General features: G+C 48.3%; 1 pseudogene; it reads right to left on the bottom strand.

Annotated features, from left to right (window-relative positions):
• Positions 1 to 3,980: 3,980 nt before the first annotated feature.
• On the bottom strand, positions 3,981 to 4,921 carry LOC119921803 (annotated as a pseudogene).
• Between the last annotated feature and the right edge of the window lie 12,423 nt (positions 4,922 to 17,344).

The raw sequence follows: 17,344 nt of genomic DNA, 5'->3' as shown, positions 1-17,344 counted from the left end.
GAATTGGTAGGCACAGACACAGACCCAGGAGCTTACTGTCTACTCTGCGCAGAGCTCTGTACTAAGACCTTGGGAGTGTTCATTAGAGTTAGCAGGGATGATTTAGCTTACAGTCACCTGGAAGAAGCAGACACCGAAAGAAATAACGGTTAGAGAGATTTCTGATAGAAAAAAGAGAAGGAAAAAGTGCTTGTTGTCAAAACGTTGGTACTGAAAGAATGTTATGTAAGTCGACATGTAGAAAAGTGTGCAGTTGGTGCAGAAGGTCTGATGTTGTAGTTGGGAGGATGTGATCTAGAGAGAAGAAAAACGAATCAAGGTAGGGCTCCTGGAGGAGTTAGGATTTCAGGAAAGCTTTGTGTATGGGAAGAGCTGTGGAAGGACTGATGTGGAGAGAGGGGGGGGTCCGAGCCAGGGGGAAAGGCGTGAGTCAGGGGTTGGAGTTGGAAGAGAGGAGAACAAGTCTCACGGAGAAGGTGAGACTGAGACGAGAATCCGAAGTAGAAGGAACTATGTCAAAGTGGAATGAAAAGCAGAAGATTAATATTCCTGACTCAGAAAGTAGATGAAATCATTTTCAGAGATCATATTTGGCACGAATGAAGATTTGGAATGTGGGAGTGGCTTCTTGAGAACAAACGGAGCTAGAAGGCACGAGGGAACATAAAAAAATGAAGATCAGAGAAGAGAATATTTTAAAGAATGAAAAGTCAAGGTAGGCAGATGAAGACATTATCCCATTTTTCATGATTCCATAAAAAAAGTTTTTTTTTGGTCCTGTCCCGCTGTTATTTTTCAGCCATCTCTTTCCAACTATACACTTGGGAACTCACCCCTCCCCTTTCCCTGTAGCACTTATGTACAGATCTTTGCACTCGACTGTTTCCTCCTATTAATAATAATAATAGCATTTGTTAAGCGCTTACTAGATGTCAAACACTGTTTTAAGTGCTAAGGTAGATACAAGATAATCAGGTTGAACATTAGTAATTGATTTTTGTGTCTGTCTTCCAGGAGAGACTGTAAGTTCCTAGAAGGCATGGATCATAGGGAAGCAGCGTGGCTTAGTGGAAAGAGCCCGGGCTTTGGAGTCAGAGGTCATGTGTTCAAATCCCGGCTCTGCCAATTGTCAGCTGTGTGACTTTGGGCAAGTTACTTAACTTCTCTGGGCCTCGGTTACTTCATCTGGAAAATGGGGATTAGGACTGTGAGCCCCCCATGGGACCACCTGATCACCTTGTAACCTCTTCAGTGCTTAGAACAGTGCTGTGCATATAGTAAGCGCTTAATAAATGCCATCATTATTATTATTATATCTATTAATTCTAGCTTACTCTTCCAAGTGCTTGGTATTATGCCCTACACACATTAGGAACTTAATCAGTATGATTGATAGATTCTTGTAAATCTTGTCAGAGTCTGGATCCCCTGCTAGACTTCACAGGAGAGCAGGGATCATGTTTTCTAACTTTACTGTATTCTCCCCAGAGATGAACATAGTGCTCCACACACAGTAGTAGCACAATATCTATGACTGATTTATTGAGAGAATGATTGAGTGATTAGTCTTCCAACTCTTCCCCCACCTGTGCTCTCCCTACTCTTTCAATGCCCGCAGGACTCAATGATGAGAAACCGAACAATAGTGACAGAGTTCATTCTCCTCAGCTTGGCGGACCATACAGAGTTTCAGGCTCTGCTTTTACTTTTGCTGTTTGCCACTTATGGGCTGAGCGTCGCCGGGAACCTGACCATCATCACCCTCACCCTGCTGGACTCCCGGCTCCGCACCCCATGTACTTCTTTCTGGGCAATTTCTTCTGTCTTTGTCTCCAGAATGCTGGTCAGCATCGGAACTGGGAACAAGACTGTTAGCTTTGACGCCTGTTTTGCAGTTCTTCTTCGCCATCCTGCTGGGTGCGACAAAGTTCTTCCTCTTGGCCACCACGTCCACGTCCGTTATGTCGCCATCTGCCAGCCCTGCACTACACGACCGTCACGAGTGGTAGAGTCTGCATCCTGCTGGTTTTCAGTTCCTGGGTGTCCGGCTTGCTTACTGTTTTCGTGCCAAGCATTATAATCCGCCAGATGCCTTTCTGTGGCCCCAATATAATCAACAATTTCTGCTGCTAATGCATAATATTACTGCAGCTGGCCTGCTCGGACACCGACCCCATAGAGGTGATAGTCCTTGTAACGGCCGCGGTGACACTCCTGGTCAACCTGGCACTAGTGACCGTGCCCTATACGACCATTGTCCATACCACGACCGTAATGACCAGCAGAGGAAAAAGGCCCTTTCCACCTGCTCCTCCCACGTGGTTGTGGTCTCCATCTCCTACAGCAGCTGCATCTTCATGTATGTCAATTCATTCCCCAAGGAAGGCTTAGACTACAAAAAGCGGGTGGCCTTACTCCACACCTCCATGGTCCCGTTGCTCAACTCCTTCATCTACACCTTGTGGAACCAGCAGTTCAAACAGGCCTTCAGCGATGTGGTAGGAAACTTAAACATTTTCCACAGGAACTGAGGCTTGCTGTACATCAGGATGTCAAATCCCAGTATGGTGGGATCCACAAAAATGGAAAATAGTGGGTCAGACCATTGATCCACCCACCCCAGACCTCCATGTCTGTCAGTGGCAACAGGACTATATGGAGAGATGGGGGATATGAATGTCCTGGATGTTATCCAACTTTATGGTTAGAGTGCAAGCTCATTCAGGGCAGACAGCCTGTCTTCTCCCGCTATTCTATGTTCTCTCCAGGCCTTAGTGTAGGACTGCGCAAGCAGTAGACATTCATTTAATATTTTTGGTAGATTGATGTTGAGGGGCTGACCACATAACACCCCCAGTTTCTCCCTAGTAACTCCTTACTGACTGCCCATCCATATATCACACAAATCCTTGATTACAGTCACACACCCTTTACATATGAATGAGAGATTTATAATTCTTCTAAACGTAGATGGTGAACCTGATGCAGTATGGAATTACTTTGGGCTTTAGGTGTTTTAGGTTCTTGGATTTCTGTAACCAAGTCATGTGCTTAGGTAGTGTATTTTTGTCCATTTTCTCCTCAGGATCCATATTGTTTCCAGAACAACCCCCCACCCCCACCCCCAGCCCGGAGTGCTTACATATTGATTGATTTACTCTCTCCCTCAGCACATATGCATATATGTATCATCGATTGTACAGTTAACTTATTTATTCTGATTACCCTGTTGAAAACGTTTTGGGTTTTTTGTCTGTTTTCAGGAGAGTGGAAGTTCCTTGTGTGGAGGAAAACTGTCTTGTAGATCTACTGTACTTTCCCAGCGTTTACTTCTGTGTGTTGTGCCCAGTGGGGCTCGGGAAATACCACCATGCTGGTCCAGATGTTTGTCGTATCCCTAGTAGATTACTACTTCCCGGTCCTCACAGACATCTCTGGCACTAGCCTCTACCCTCCCATGCCCACGCTTCACTCTTCTGTCCAGATCATGCTTTCTAAAACATCACGATGCTTCAGCATCTTCATCTGTAAAATAAGGGTTCAATGAGTGCTCTCCCTCCTACTTAGACTGTGAACCTCATGTGGAACCACGACTTTATCTGACCCAATTACCATGTACCTACGTCAGGGCTTAGTACAGTAATTATCCCATAGTAAGTGTAAAATAAATACTTCTATTTTTGTTATTACACTACTACTGTGCCTTAGTGAATACAACACGAGTCTGGGAGTCAGAAGGACCTAGGTTCTAATCCTGTTTCTGCCACATATCTGCTGTGTGACCTTGGGCAAGTAACTTGACTTCTCTGGGCCTTAGTTACCTCATGTGTAAAATGGGGATTAAGAATGTGAGCCTTACGTGTCTCACCTGATTGATTTGTCTCTACCTTAGCTCTTAGAACTGTGCTTGGCACATAGTTAGCACTTAGCAACTACCATAATTGTTATTATTATTGTCACTACTATCGGGGCGGGGGGGTTCAGAGAGAAACCATTTTCCTTCCCAGGATCCTTCTCAGGGCCTCCTTGGCATCTTTGTTCCTCAGAGAATAAATCATGGAATTCAACATGGGGGTGATGAGGGTGTAGTACATGGCAGTCACCTTGTGACACTCAGGGGATGAGGGTGGGGTGAGGTAAACGAAAGCCACCGTTCCATAGAGGAGGCTCACGATGCCCAGATGAGAGCCACAGGTAGAGACAGCCTTTTTGCCCCCCTCAGAGGAGTGGATCTTCAGGATGGCAGAGCCAGTGCAGATGCAAGAGCCCAGGTTAACCAGGACAGCGGGCAAGATGATGACTGTGGACAGAACAAAAGACATGACCTCCTGGACGGAGGTGTCGGTGCACGTGGTCCAGCGGAGTGGCTGGGCATCGCAGTAGAAGTGTTCGATGACCTATGAGATGCAGAAGGTCACAGAGAATGTCATGGTAGACTGAAGAGTGGAGCTGATACAGCCACAGACATATGAGTCAACCACTAGTCGGATGCAGAGGGACCAAGACATGCGGGAGGAGTAGAGGAGTGGCGAGCAGTAGGGGTCAGTCTGTTTTAGGTCATGGTCGCCAGGATGAAACCCTCGGTCACAATGAAGGTAGTGAATTGGAAGAACTGAGCAGCACAGCCAGCGAAGGAAATGGACTTACCCTGTTCCCAGAAGCTGGCCAGTGCCTTGGGGGCGATGGTGGATGTGTAAGAGAGGTCGGTGAAGGACAGTTCTTGGAGGAAGAAGTACACAGGGGTATGGAGCTGGAAGCCCCCTTGGATCACGGCTACCTTGTCGACGTTCCCCACCAGCACCAAACAGTAGATCACCAGGAGCGCTAGGAAGAGGAAGATCTGGAGTCCTGGGCTGACTCTAAAGCCCACGAGGATGAAGTAGGTTCCGACCGACCGGTTGGCTTCTTGTTTACTACCCATCCTGTAAAAACCCATGTTAATTTGGCAGCAGAAGTGGTAATAGCACTAGTATGACGATAACGGTATTAAGTGTTTACTAAGGATCAGGCATTGTACTAAGCACTGGGCTAGGTACAAGATAATCAGGTCGGACATAGCACCAGTCCCACGTGGAGCTCACAGTCTTAATCCCCATTTTACAGAAGAGGTAACTAAGGTCCAGAGAAGTGAAGTGACTTGCCCAAGGTTACATAGGAGACAAGTGGTAGAACCAGGATTAGAACCCAGGTCCTTCTGACTCCTAGGCCTGTGCCCTATCCACCAGGCCATGCTGTTTCTCATCAGTGTTACTGCTGTTAATAATAATAATAATAGCATTTGTTAAGCGCTTACTAAATGCAAAGCACTGTTCTAAGAGCTGGGGAGGCTACAAGGTGATCAGGTTGTCCCACAGAGGGTTCACAGTCAATCCTCATTATACAGATAAGGTAACTGAGGCAGAGAAGTTAAGTGACTTGCCCAAAGTCACACAGTTGACAATTAGCAGAGCCGGGATTTGAACCCTTGACCACTCACTCCAAAGCCCATGCTCTTTTACTACTACTACTACTACTACTACTACTACTACTACTACTACTACTACTACTACTACTATTAATAATAATATAATAATAATGATGGCATTTGTTAAGCACTTACTATGTGCAGAGCACTGTTCTAAGCATTGGGGGGGATACAAGGTGATTGGGTTGTTCCACGTGGGGCTCACAGTCTTAATCCCCATTTTTCAGGTGAGGTAACTGAAGCACAGAGAAATTAAGTTACTTGCCCAAAGTCACACAGCAGACAAGTGGCAGGGCTGGGCTTAGAACCCATGACCTCTGACTCCCAAGTACGGGCTCTTTCCACTGAGCCACGCTGTACTACTACTACTACTATTGCTACTACTACTAACTACTACTGCTACTGCTACTAGTACCAGATAGCTATTATTACCATTACTACTAATAGTATAGTTACTACTATTACTAGTAGTACTAGTAACTATTCTATTAGTAGTAATTATAATAGTAGTAGTCTAGTCGCCTGTTGGCAAGCCTATGCTCCAAGGTACCATTGCCTGCAGTGAATGCCAGTTGCTAGAGCAGCTCAGAGTCCAATTACTGAGACCTGGGAGAAAGAGCAAGGCTACCTGAGAGAAAAAAGGGACAGTTGACCTGCTTTTCCAGCTAGTATATGAGTTCCTGGGGTAGGGAGTGAAGGGGAAGCTGGCCAGGAAAATCGAAAGTAGCAGTAGAAATTATTATTATGGTATTTGTTAAGCGCTTACTATGTGCCAAGCACGGTTCTAAACGCTGTGGTAGATTCAAGGTAATCAGATTGCCCCACGTGGGGTTCACAGTCTTAATCCCCATTTTACAGATTCAGGTTACTGAGACACAGAGAAGTTAAGTGACTTGCCCCAAGTCACACAGCTGATAAATGGCAGAGCCGGGATTAGAACCCATGACCTCTGACTCTCAGGCCCGTGCTCTTTTCACTAAGCCACGCTGCTTCTAGTAGAGTTCAGACCTGAAAAAGCTATATAGAATGAATCAGGTACCCAACAAAACTGTAGGCAGAGAGAAGAGCGTGTACTTCCTATATTAACTCTTCCAGGAATAAGAGCTAATGAAGACTCACATCATTATTATTAGTAGTATTTGTTAAGTGTTTACTATGTTCCAGGCACTGTACTAAGTACTGCAGTGACAAGCATCATGTCGTATTGGATAGAGCATGGGTCTGGGAGTCAAAAGGTCGTGCGTTCTAACTCCGGCTCTGCCATTTGTCTGCTGCGGGACGTCACTTCACTTCCCTGGACCTCAGTTACCTCATCAGACTGTGAGCCCGTCTTCTAGACTGTGAGCCCATTGTTGGGTAGGCACCACCTCTATATGTTGCCCATTTGTACTTCCCAAGCGCTTAGTACAGTGCTCTGCACACAGTAAGCAATAAATACGATTGAATTGAATGAATGAATGCAGTGCTCTGCACACAGTAAGCGCTCAATAAATACGATTGAATGAATGAATGAATCTGTAAAATGGGGATTGAGACTGTGAGCCCCATGTGGGATGGGAACAGTGTCCAAACCGATATGCTTGTCTCCACTCAAGCACTTGGTACAGTGCCTGGAAAAAGTAAGTGCTTAACAAATACCGTCATCATCATCATTATTATTATTATTAAAACCAAACTGGGTTGGACACAGTCCCTTTCCCACATGGAGTTTACAGTCTTAATCCCCTTTTTACAAATGATATAACTGAGACCCAGAGAAGTGAAGTGACTTGGCCAAAATCACAGAGCGATGAGTGGCAGAGTAAGGATGAGAACCCAACTCCTTCTGACTCCTAGGCCCATGCTTTATCCACGAGACAACTCTGTTTCTCTTTAATAATAATAATAATAATGGTATTTTTAAGTGCTTACTATGTGCGAGGCACTGTTCTAAGCACTGGGGGATAAAAAGTGATCAGGTTGTCCCACCCGGGGCTCACAGACTTAATCCTCATTTTACAGATGAGATAACTGAGGCACAGAGAAGTTAAATGGCTTGTCCAAGGTCACACAGCTGACAAGTGGCTGAACCGGAATTCGAACCCATGACCTTTGACTCCCAAGCCCCCGCTCTTTCCACTGAGCCACGCTGCTTATCATACATGCAGAGCATCCCTAGAACTGAGGAGGTGTGGCTAATCATTTTGTTGAAAATATAAGGGGAGCCACGATCAGAGATTAGGGACAGGATAACAACACTTTCTACTGACCACTCTCCCCAACATCTGCAGCATGAGACTTCCTTAATCCTTGGGAAGGCTAATGACTGAGGGAGCCATTGCTATGACTTCGGGTATGCCACGAACTCCACATCACAGAGAACCTGAAATTCTGCTCCTCCAGTCACAGCTCCCTTTTGTTTTTCATTTCGTGTTATGTGTATTTGTCCTTGTCTCTTTTGCTGTATTAATGTTTCATTGCTCTCACCGTGTGCCACAAATATTCTCCCCCATCTTTATTCATAGATTGTGAGCCTCTCGAGGTGCAGGATCTGTGCCTAATTCCCTGTTGTGTACTCTTTCCCAGTTCTGAGTACAGTGCTCTGCACACAGTAAGTGCTTAATAAATGATATTTCTAGCATTAGTAGTAATCAGAATAATGCGACTACCAGTAATGGTAGTGGTAGTAACTAGTCCCTCCCACTGGTAAAGAAGCAGCATAGTCTAGTGGAAAGAGCATAGGCCTGGAAGTCAGAGAACCTGGGTTCCAATCCTGGCTCCAACCACTTATCTGCTGGATAAATTTGGGCAAGTCACTTAACTTCTTTGTGCCTCAGTTATCTCATCTGAAAAATGGGTATGAATCTGTGAGCCCCATTGTCAGGCCTGGGGCGGGAGGGGGCTGCTCAGGACCGGCCGGGGTGGCCCATTCTGGGGCGGGTGGGGCCGAGGGCAGAGCTGAGGTCAGAGCCGAGGGGCAGAGGGAGCAGGTTCAGACTCCGCCTGAACTGTCCGGGACTTAAGGACTTGGAGAGACGCCTCCCCACCCCTCTTCACTGAGAGCACCCACGAACCCCCACCTCCACCTGGTCACCCCGAAAGAGGACAGAGCTGACATGGTGTAGTGGCTAGAGCCCTGGCCTGGAAGTCAGAAGGTGGTGAGTTCTAATCCCATCTCCTCCATTCGTCTGTTGTGTTACCTTGGGCAAGTCAACTCACTTTTCTGGGACTCAGTTACCTCATCTGTAAAATTAGGATTGAGACTGTGAGCTCTACGTGGGACAGGGACTATATCCAACACGATTTGTTTGTATCCACACCTGTGTTTAGTACAGTGCCTGGCACATAGTAAGAGCTTAACAAATACCATTATTATTACTAGTATCATTATTATTATCCCATCTCCAAACCCAGCTCCTTAAATTGAGGATAGCGTTCTAAGAGAACGGGGAAATTGGAGCTGGGTCTGCCCTCCAGAGGACATGAGCGCCACAAAGTTACTGCTCTGACTGTGTAGACGTGGACTCTGCTACCAGCCCATATTAACGGGCTTAGGTTACGCGGGTGGCTCCACTCCAGAGAACATCAGACCCGAGTTTTCCGTTCCTTCCAGGCTCGAGTCTAAAGAAGATGGACACTTTACTGGCGCACCAAGCCTCATCTCTCCTTTACAACAGGGCTAAACCCTTAGTGCAGAAAAGAAGCCAGCCTCCTCCCACTCCTCCAGTCTCCCCCCTACACACACCTTCCCCTCCCACCCTCCAGAGACTCAGGAAAGTCGTCAGGACACTCGAGACGTGGCATCCAACTTAATCTGAGTAAAAATTATTTCAAAAACATCTGGGGGCTCTGCGCAGTAGGAAAACAGAACTGAAACGTTACCTTGCCCTTAAATATAATTTCACTGAGTAAGGTGGTATCTACTGGAGTACTAATACGAACAGGAGAGACATATGATAAGGTCAATAAGTTAAATAAATAACTTCATAAATATCTGGAACACAGGCATCATCTAAAAACTTTGACGCAAAGAAAATTAGCCTTGTAGATAGCTCCTCGCCAGTTCCTCTAAGTCTTGTTTTCTTGAAGGATTCAGTTATGGAAGTTGCCGCTTTCAAATGACCAGGGTCAGTTGGACGAGAGCTTTTGAATATTTAAATTCCTCCCCGCCCCGCCTCCCTCCCCGCCGCGCAAAGAGTGTCTGGAGAGGGTGGGGAGAAGTTGGAATTCCGGAGAAACAGGGAGAAAGAAGGAAAGGCTCAGGTGAGATGGAGCTAAGAAGGCTACCTCTGAGAGCTGGTTCGGGGTGCAGAAGGTGAAATAGTCTAATCGCTGTCATGCATGAAGGGAGCGGAAAGCTTTCCCCACTCCACTTTCATTTGCCAACCTCCAGGCTGCCAAACCAGTGAAGGGTTCGGACCTTCTCAGGGGTAGGGTGAGCCTCGGGATTGGAGTGAGGAAAATGCAAATGGGGTTTGCAGTGGAGTAGATACAAGATAATCAGGGTGGACACATTCCCTGTCCCACATAGGGCTCACAATCCTAACCCCCATTTTACAGGTGAGATAACCGAGGCGCAGAGAGGTTAAGTGATTTGCCCTTCGCTCTTCCTCTATAACTCTCGATCAAACAAACCTAATCAGATCTCGGGACAGTCAGAGGGGAGAGAGAACAATGGGGGGAGAGGGGTGGGACCTTGAGCAAAGATTGGCAGAAAATTCCCTGCCGCCTGAGAGCCTGGGGGAGTAGGAAGGGGGCTCTGGTCCAGCCCCAGAGGGGACCGGAGGGACCCAGAAAACGCAATTAGGCCGGGCCCTGATCAGGGACCTCGGGACCCGATTGATTGAATCTGTACAGCTGGGCTGGGGGACTGTGGGGGTTGGGGAGAAGGCGTGGCGGGAGGAGGGATGGCTAGAAGGGGGGCCTGGCAAGATGAGGGTCTGAGGGCTATTATTCAGGGGCAAGGAAGCCCAGGAGACACCGGATAGCTGAGAAGGATGAGGGGGAGAGGGAGAGTTGGTTTCCACAGGAAGCTGCTTGAGGCCTAGAATTACCGTCAGGGTGTGGGTTGGGATATGGAGCTAGGTGTCCTTTTCTCGGAACACCCCATCCACACCGTCTTTCCTCGCCAAACTCCCAGAGAGACCCTCAAATGAGCTGGGGGGGGGGCAATAGGGAGGAGGGGGAGAGTTACACTGCGACCCCTCCCTCAATGTGAAGCGGGTGGAGCAAACTGGGCAACTATGGCAGCCACCTCCCTGGTTGAGCCCTTCCCTCCAGCTCCCAGTATCTTGTTCCAATCTCTGCTAGCCCATTCCAGGGGTCTGTGAATCAGGGGAGGGAGCCCGGAGAGACTTCTTTTTAGACAGTATTTCTTAAGAGCTTACTATGTGTCAAACACTGTATCGCTGGGGTAGATACAAGTGAAGTAGATTGAAAACAGTGGCTGTCCTGCATAGGACTCATAGTCTAAGTACGAGGGAGAACAGGAGAACCAAGACAGAGAGAATAATAATTGTAGTATTTGTTAAACATTTGCTGTGTTCCAGGCACTGTTCTAAGCTCTGGGGTGGGTATAAGCAAATAGAGGTGGACACAGTCCCTGTCCCACGTGGGGCTAACAGTCTCAATCCTCACTTTACATATGAGGTAACTGAGGTCCAGAGAAGTTAAGTGACTTGCCCAAGTTCACACAGCAGAAACGTGGCTGAGCTGGGATAAGAACGTTTAACCTTCTGACTCCCAGGTCCGTGCTCTATCCACTAAGTCATGATGTTTTTCCAAAGTTAAGTGACTTGGCCAAGGTTACCCAGCAGGAATGTGGCAGAGCCGGGATTGGAACCCACATCATCTGACTACCAAGCCCTTGATTTTTCCACTGGACCTCGCTGCTTGCCTGTTGCGTGACTTTAGGCAAATCACTTAACTTCTTTATGCCTCAGTTCCCTCATCTGTAAAATGGAGATTAAGACTGTGATCCCAATTTGGGACAGGGTCTGTGTCAAACTCAATTATCTTGTATCTACCCCAGCGCTCAGAGCAGTGCCTGGCACATAGTAAGTGCTTAACAATTATTATTATTATTATTATTATTATTATTATTATTATTATTATTACTATTATTATTATTATTATCTTCTCTGTGCCACAGTTTTCTCTTCAGTAAAATGGGGATCCAATACCCGTTCTCCCTCCTATTGTTTCCGACTTCTCGACACCCCGTCCCACTGACGGGCAGGACTCTTAGATCCGTTTATTCGTTTATTCATTCAATTCAATTTATTGAGCGCTTACTGGGTGCAGAGCACTGTACTAAGCGCTTGGAAAGTACATTTCGACAACAGAGACAGTCCTTATCCTACAACGGGTTCACAGTCTAGGAGGGATCCTTTCTGGATCAGAGCCAGGTTCAAAAGATCTCGCCTCTCGGGGGATCAGGCTAGGCCCCCAGAGCTCTGTTTCAGGTGCTTTAGATCTTGAATATGGAGATGGACTTAGCGGGCTGGCTGACTGATGGCCCGGGCTCTTTTCAGCTTCTTCCCGTTCTTTTTCCCTCCACCGTGGGTGTATGTCTCCACCTAATGGCCACTGTCGTAACGGCAACCTGGTGCCTGGATCAGAAACCACGGGCCTCCTCTCCGGGGCTCAGGCGGATTTCGCGGGGTGAAGAAGCGACCCTCGAGTGGGCGTCCATAAAAATCATCCTTGACTTCTCTGGGGATTCGCTGGAGAGCCGCATCCGACGCAGATTCTCCCTCTTGCTGCTGGCGATCTTCTCCAAAAAGGCATCCAGAGATACTCTGGAGAGAAGCAATGTCTCCTAGTAGATGGAGAAAGGGCCTGAGAGTCAGAAGACCTGGATTCTAATTCTGGCTCTGCCACTTTTTTCAATGGTTTATGTTAAGTAGTCAGAATGTGTCAATCACTGTCTCAAGAACTGGGATAAGATACAAATTAATCAGGAAGGATACAGTTCCTGTTCCACATTGGGCTCACAGTCTAATGGGGAGGGAGAAAAGATATTCAATTCCCACTTTGCACTTGAGGAAACTAAGGCATAAAGAAGTGAAGGTCACAAAGCAGGCATTTGGCAGAACAGGAATAAGAACGCAGGTCCTCTGACTACCAAGCCTGGGGCACAATTCCACCTGCTATTCTCTCCAGGGCCGTGCCAGCTTACTTGATTCAGTTTCACATTTTCTTGTCAATCGGTACACCGTTTTTCAGACCTGAACTAAGTAGAAGGAATTCAGTTCTGTGATGCTAGTGAGGTTTCCTTGGTGTAGTACCGCGCTCCACCCACAGTGGGCGCTCAATAAATACTATTTATTGATTGGTCGATTAATTGACTAGTTCAGGTGGTCCATAAGATCGGTTTTCTTCAGAGTTTGCAGAGCTCAGGGTAGAGGAGAGAGAATGTGACTTCCACCTCTAAACATTCTCCCATTCTGCGGCCACCTCTGCCCACCTCTGCCCCTGGTTGAATCCTCCCTCCTGCTTCGAATCCTCAAAACCACAACTCTGTCCTTATTCAAAGCCTCCTAAAATTCCACCACCTTCCCGGACTAATTTCCAATACCCCAGACCAATCCCCAGGTTTGACATTTACATACTTGAATCCTATTGGAAGCTCTTATCAACAATAGTATTTAATGAGCACTCACCATATGCAGAACACTAAACTAGGCACTTAGGAGAACGCAATATAATGATCCCTGCCCTCAAAGAATCTACAATCTAGCAGGCAGTTGGACACTAAAATAAATTTAAGGTAGGGGAAGGATAAGTACATAAGTGCTGAGGAACAGTGGGTAATCAGGTAACTAAGTGCGTACTGAGTAGATGACACAGTAGGGAAGGAAAATAGCAATGGGGAGATGAGAGATTACTCAGGGAAGCCTTCCTGGAGGAAATGTGATTTTTTTAGTAGGGCTTTGAATGTGGGGAAAGCAGTGGCCTATGGGATAAAGGGAAGGGAATGCTTATATGAATATTTTATCTATTTGCGTAAATAGTTGAAAATATATTATCTATGTATTTATCTATGTATCAAAAATTTGTTCAGCTATTCCATCCTGATGGGATAGAATGTCTTCCTGCTTACCCTCAATCTTCTTCTGGCTTTCACTGACAGTAAATAATTTTTTTACCCGCTTATTTCATTTGTCTGTAAATTCCTTGAGGGCAGAGATCTTCTTTCTCGTTAGTATACTCCCCCAAGGGCTTAGGGGAGAGCAAGGCCCATAATACAGACAGTTTGTGGCTGCAGGAGGTGGGCACTAGCTCAGATGGGAAGGGTGGTGAGAGGCTCCCAGCAAGCACGGGAAATTACCTCCTCAATCCTTTCCCACCCAAGCCCCAGCCACGCCGAGCCCCTATCCAGCTATAGCTCCATTCAGCCAATCATATCTTTGAACGCTTACTCTGTGCAGAACACGGAACTAAGTGCCTGGGAGAGTTCAATACAACAATAAACAGACAATTCCTGCCCGCCATCACACCGCGTGGCCCCCGCTGCTCCCGGAAGGATCCTCTCTTCAGAGCGCCCCCATAGACGCCCCCTGCTTCCACCGCCCCCCCCCCCCCCACCGCTTAGGCGACCTTCCTTAAAGTGCCCCCCATACCCCCCTTCCCGGTCCGGACCTGAGTGATTCTCCCTGCCCCCCTTCCCCGGGAAAAAGTCTCTTGTTATCACCAAGTTACATTAACGACAACCTCATTCGCACCTACGCAGCCCTCCCATGCTACTTGGCTGTTCACTCCTCTCCTCTCCCCAGGTATCTCTGCTTCCTGACCCCCCTTAACAGGTCCAACCTACTCCAGTACATAATAGTTTGTATCTGCATAGCATGTTAATCGTTAACAACCCTCTATGATGCCATTGCCTATTTATATCATTGCTACTGTTTTATCACTTCTGCAGCTCAATTGTTAACCTCCCGCTGTGCTGTCACTTGCCCTGCTGACCTCACCATGAACTTTCAATTCCTTGCTCTTAACTGCCATTTCCATTCCTCACCTTCCCCTTCCCCTTTCCCACCCAGCTTTTTCCCTCCCTCTCCCCCAACACGACCACTCCCCCCACCCCCTACCCAGGATCCCTCTGTACCACAGCCAATCCTCAACTCCTCCCTCCCATCCCCCTCCCTCCCCTCCCTCCCCTCCTCCCCGCACCCACCCCAGTTCTCCTTTCCCATGGCCACCCCTCTTCCCACTCTCCCCGCCTAGGCGCACGCCAACTCATCCCAATCCAAAACCTCCCCACCCCTCGCACCCTTCCCCCTCCCTCCCCTCCCTCGACAGCTGCTGCCAAATTCGGCCTCTGGAACACCAGCTCCGTTCTAAGTAAGCTCCCCTTCATCCTGGACCTATTCCTTTCCAGGTCTCTACTCCTCCTCCCCCTAACTGAAACATGGCTGTCTCCGGATGACACGGTCTCTTCTGCTGCTCTCTTCAGTGGAGGCCTCTTCTTCTCCCACTCCCCCAGACTCACCGGAAAAGGACGAGGTGTCGGTTTTCTCCTCGCCCCCCAATGTCGCTTTCGCACTACCCCTCCTCCCCCTTCACTTTCCTTGCCTTCCTTTGAAGCCCACATTATTCGCCTCTACCATCCCCTCCAGATTCTTGTAGCCGTAATCTACCGTCCCCCCAGCCCCACCTCCAACTTCTTTAACGATTTGACCCCTTCCTCACCTTCCTTCTCTCCTTTTCCATGACCACTCTGATCCTCGGAGACTTCAACATTGACATGGGTATCCCTTGTGACTCCTCTGCCGCCGGCCTTCTATCTCTCCTTGACGCTGCCAAACTCTTGCTCCACCCCATCTCGCCTACTCACCAACTTGGTCACACCCTCGACGTCATCGTCTCCTACCGCTGCACTGTATCCACCCTCACCAACTCAGAAATCCCTCTCTCTGATCATAATCTTCTCACCTGCCTCCTCACTCACACTCCTTCCTCCTGTAAATTCATATTACTCCCTCATAGAGATTTCCGCTCTCTTGGCCCCACCCATCTTTCTGAGCGCCTCATACCCCACCTCGCCTCCCTTTCCTCTCTACCCAATCTTGATGAAAAGATTACTGCTCTCAACTCCACCCTCTCTACTCAGCTAGATTCGCTCGCTCCCCTTTCTCTTCGCCGCTCTCGGACCATTAACCCACAGCCCTGGATCACTGCCACTGTCCGCCTCCTTCGCTCTTATGCTCGAGCTGCTGAACGCTGCTGGCGAAAGTCTAAACACCATGCCACCCTCGTTCACTTCAGGTTTATCCTTTCCTGCCTTAACCCAGCCCTCTCCTCTGCCAGACAAACTATTTCTCCTCCCTTCTGGACACCCATGCCCATCATCCCCGTCAGCTCTTCCGTACATTCAACTCCCTTCTCAGGCCCCCGGTTCCTCCCCCTCCTCCTTCCCTCACCCCCAACGATCTGGCCTCCTACTTCATTAATAAAATTGAATCCATCAGGTCTGAGCTCTCCAAAGTCACTACCCCCCTTCTCCAACCCCCGGGCTCTCAACGCTCTCCGCTACTTTCCCATCCTTCCCAGCAGTATCCTCAGAGGAACTCTCCTCCCTCCTCTCAAGTGTTATTCCGGTCACCTGTGCTTCTGACCCCATTCCCTCTCATCTCATGAAATCTCTAGCTCCGTCCCTTCTCCCATCCTTAACTTCCATCTTCAACCGCTCATTCTCCACTCGTTCCTTCCCCTCTGCCTTCAAACATGCCCATGTCTCTCCCATCCTAAAAAAACCTCTCTTGACCCCACCTCACCTTCTAGTTATCGCCCCATCTCCCTCCTACCATTCCTTTCCAAATTCCTTGAAAGAGTAGTCTACACGCGCTGCCTCGAATTCCTCAGCACCAAATCTGTCCTCGACCCCCTCCAATCTGGCTTCCGTCCCCTATATTCCACGGGATCTGCCCTCTCAAAGGTCACCAATGACTTCCTGCTTGCCAAATCCAACGGATCATACTCTATCCTAATCCTCCTCGACCTCTCAGCTGCCTTCGACACTGTGGACCACACCCTTCTCCTCAACACGCTATCCAACCTTGGCTTCACAGATTCCGTCCTCTCCTGGTTCTCCTCTCATCTCTCCGCTCGTTCATTCTCAGTCTCTTTCGCAGGCTCCTCCTCCCCCTCCCATCCCCTTACTGTAGGGGTTCCTCAAGGTTCAGTTCTTGGTCCCCTTCTGTTCTCGATTTGCACTCACTCCCTTGGTGACGTCATTCGCTCCCACGGCTTCAACTATCATCTCTACCTGATGACACCCAAATCTACATCTCTGCCCCTGCTCTCTCTCCCTCCCTCCAGGTTCGCATCTCCTCCTAGCTTCAGGACATCTCCATCTGGATGTCTGCCCGCCACCTATACCTCAACATGTCCAAGAATGAACTCCTTGTCTTCCCTCCCAAACCCTGCTCTCTCCCTGACTTTCCCATCACTGTTGACGGCACTACCATCCTTCCCATCTCACAAGACCTCACCCTTGGTGTCATCCTCGACTCCGCCCTCTCGTTCAACCCTCACATCCAAGCCATCACCCAAACCTGCCGGTCTCACCTCTGCAAATTGCCAAGATCTGCCCTTTCCTCTCCATCCAAACCGCTACCCTGCTCGTTCAAGCTCTCATCCTACCCAGTCTGGATTACTGTATCAGCCTCCTCTCCGATCTCCCATCCACCTGTCTCTCCCCACTTCAATCCATACTTCACGCCGCTGCCCGGATTGTCTTTGTCCAGAAACGCTCTGGGCATGTTACTCCCCTCCTCAAAAATCTCCAGTGGCTACCAATCAACCTACGCATCAGGCAGAAACTCCTCACAGTCGGCTTCAGGGCTCTCCATCACCTCTTCCCCTCTTACCTCAACTCCCTTCTCTCCTTCTACAGCC

Source organism: Tachyglossus aculeatus, unplaced genomic scaffold, assembly GCF_015852505.1.
Source record: "Tachyglossus aculeatus isolate mTacAcu1 unplaced genomic scaffold, mTacAcu1.pri SUPER_30, whole genome shotgun sequence".
Classification (NCBI taxonomy): Eukaryota; Metazoa; Chordata; class Mammalia; order Monotremata; family Tachyglossidae; genus Tachyglossus; species Tachyglossus aculeatus.
This window is presented reverse-complemented; position numbering and strand designations above follow the sequence as displayed.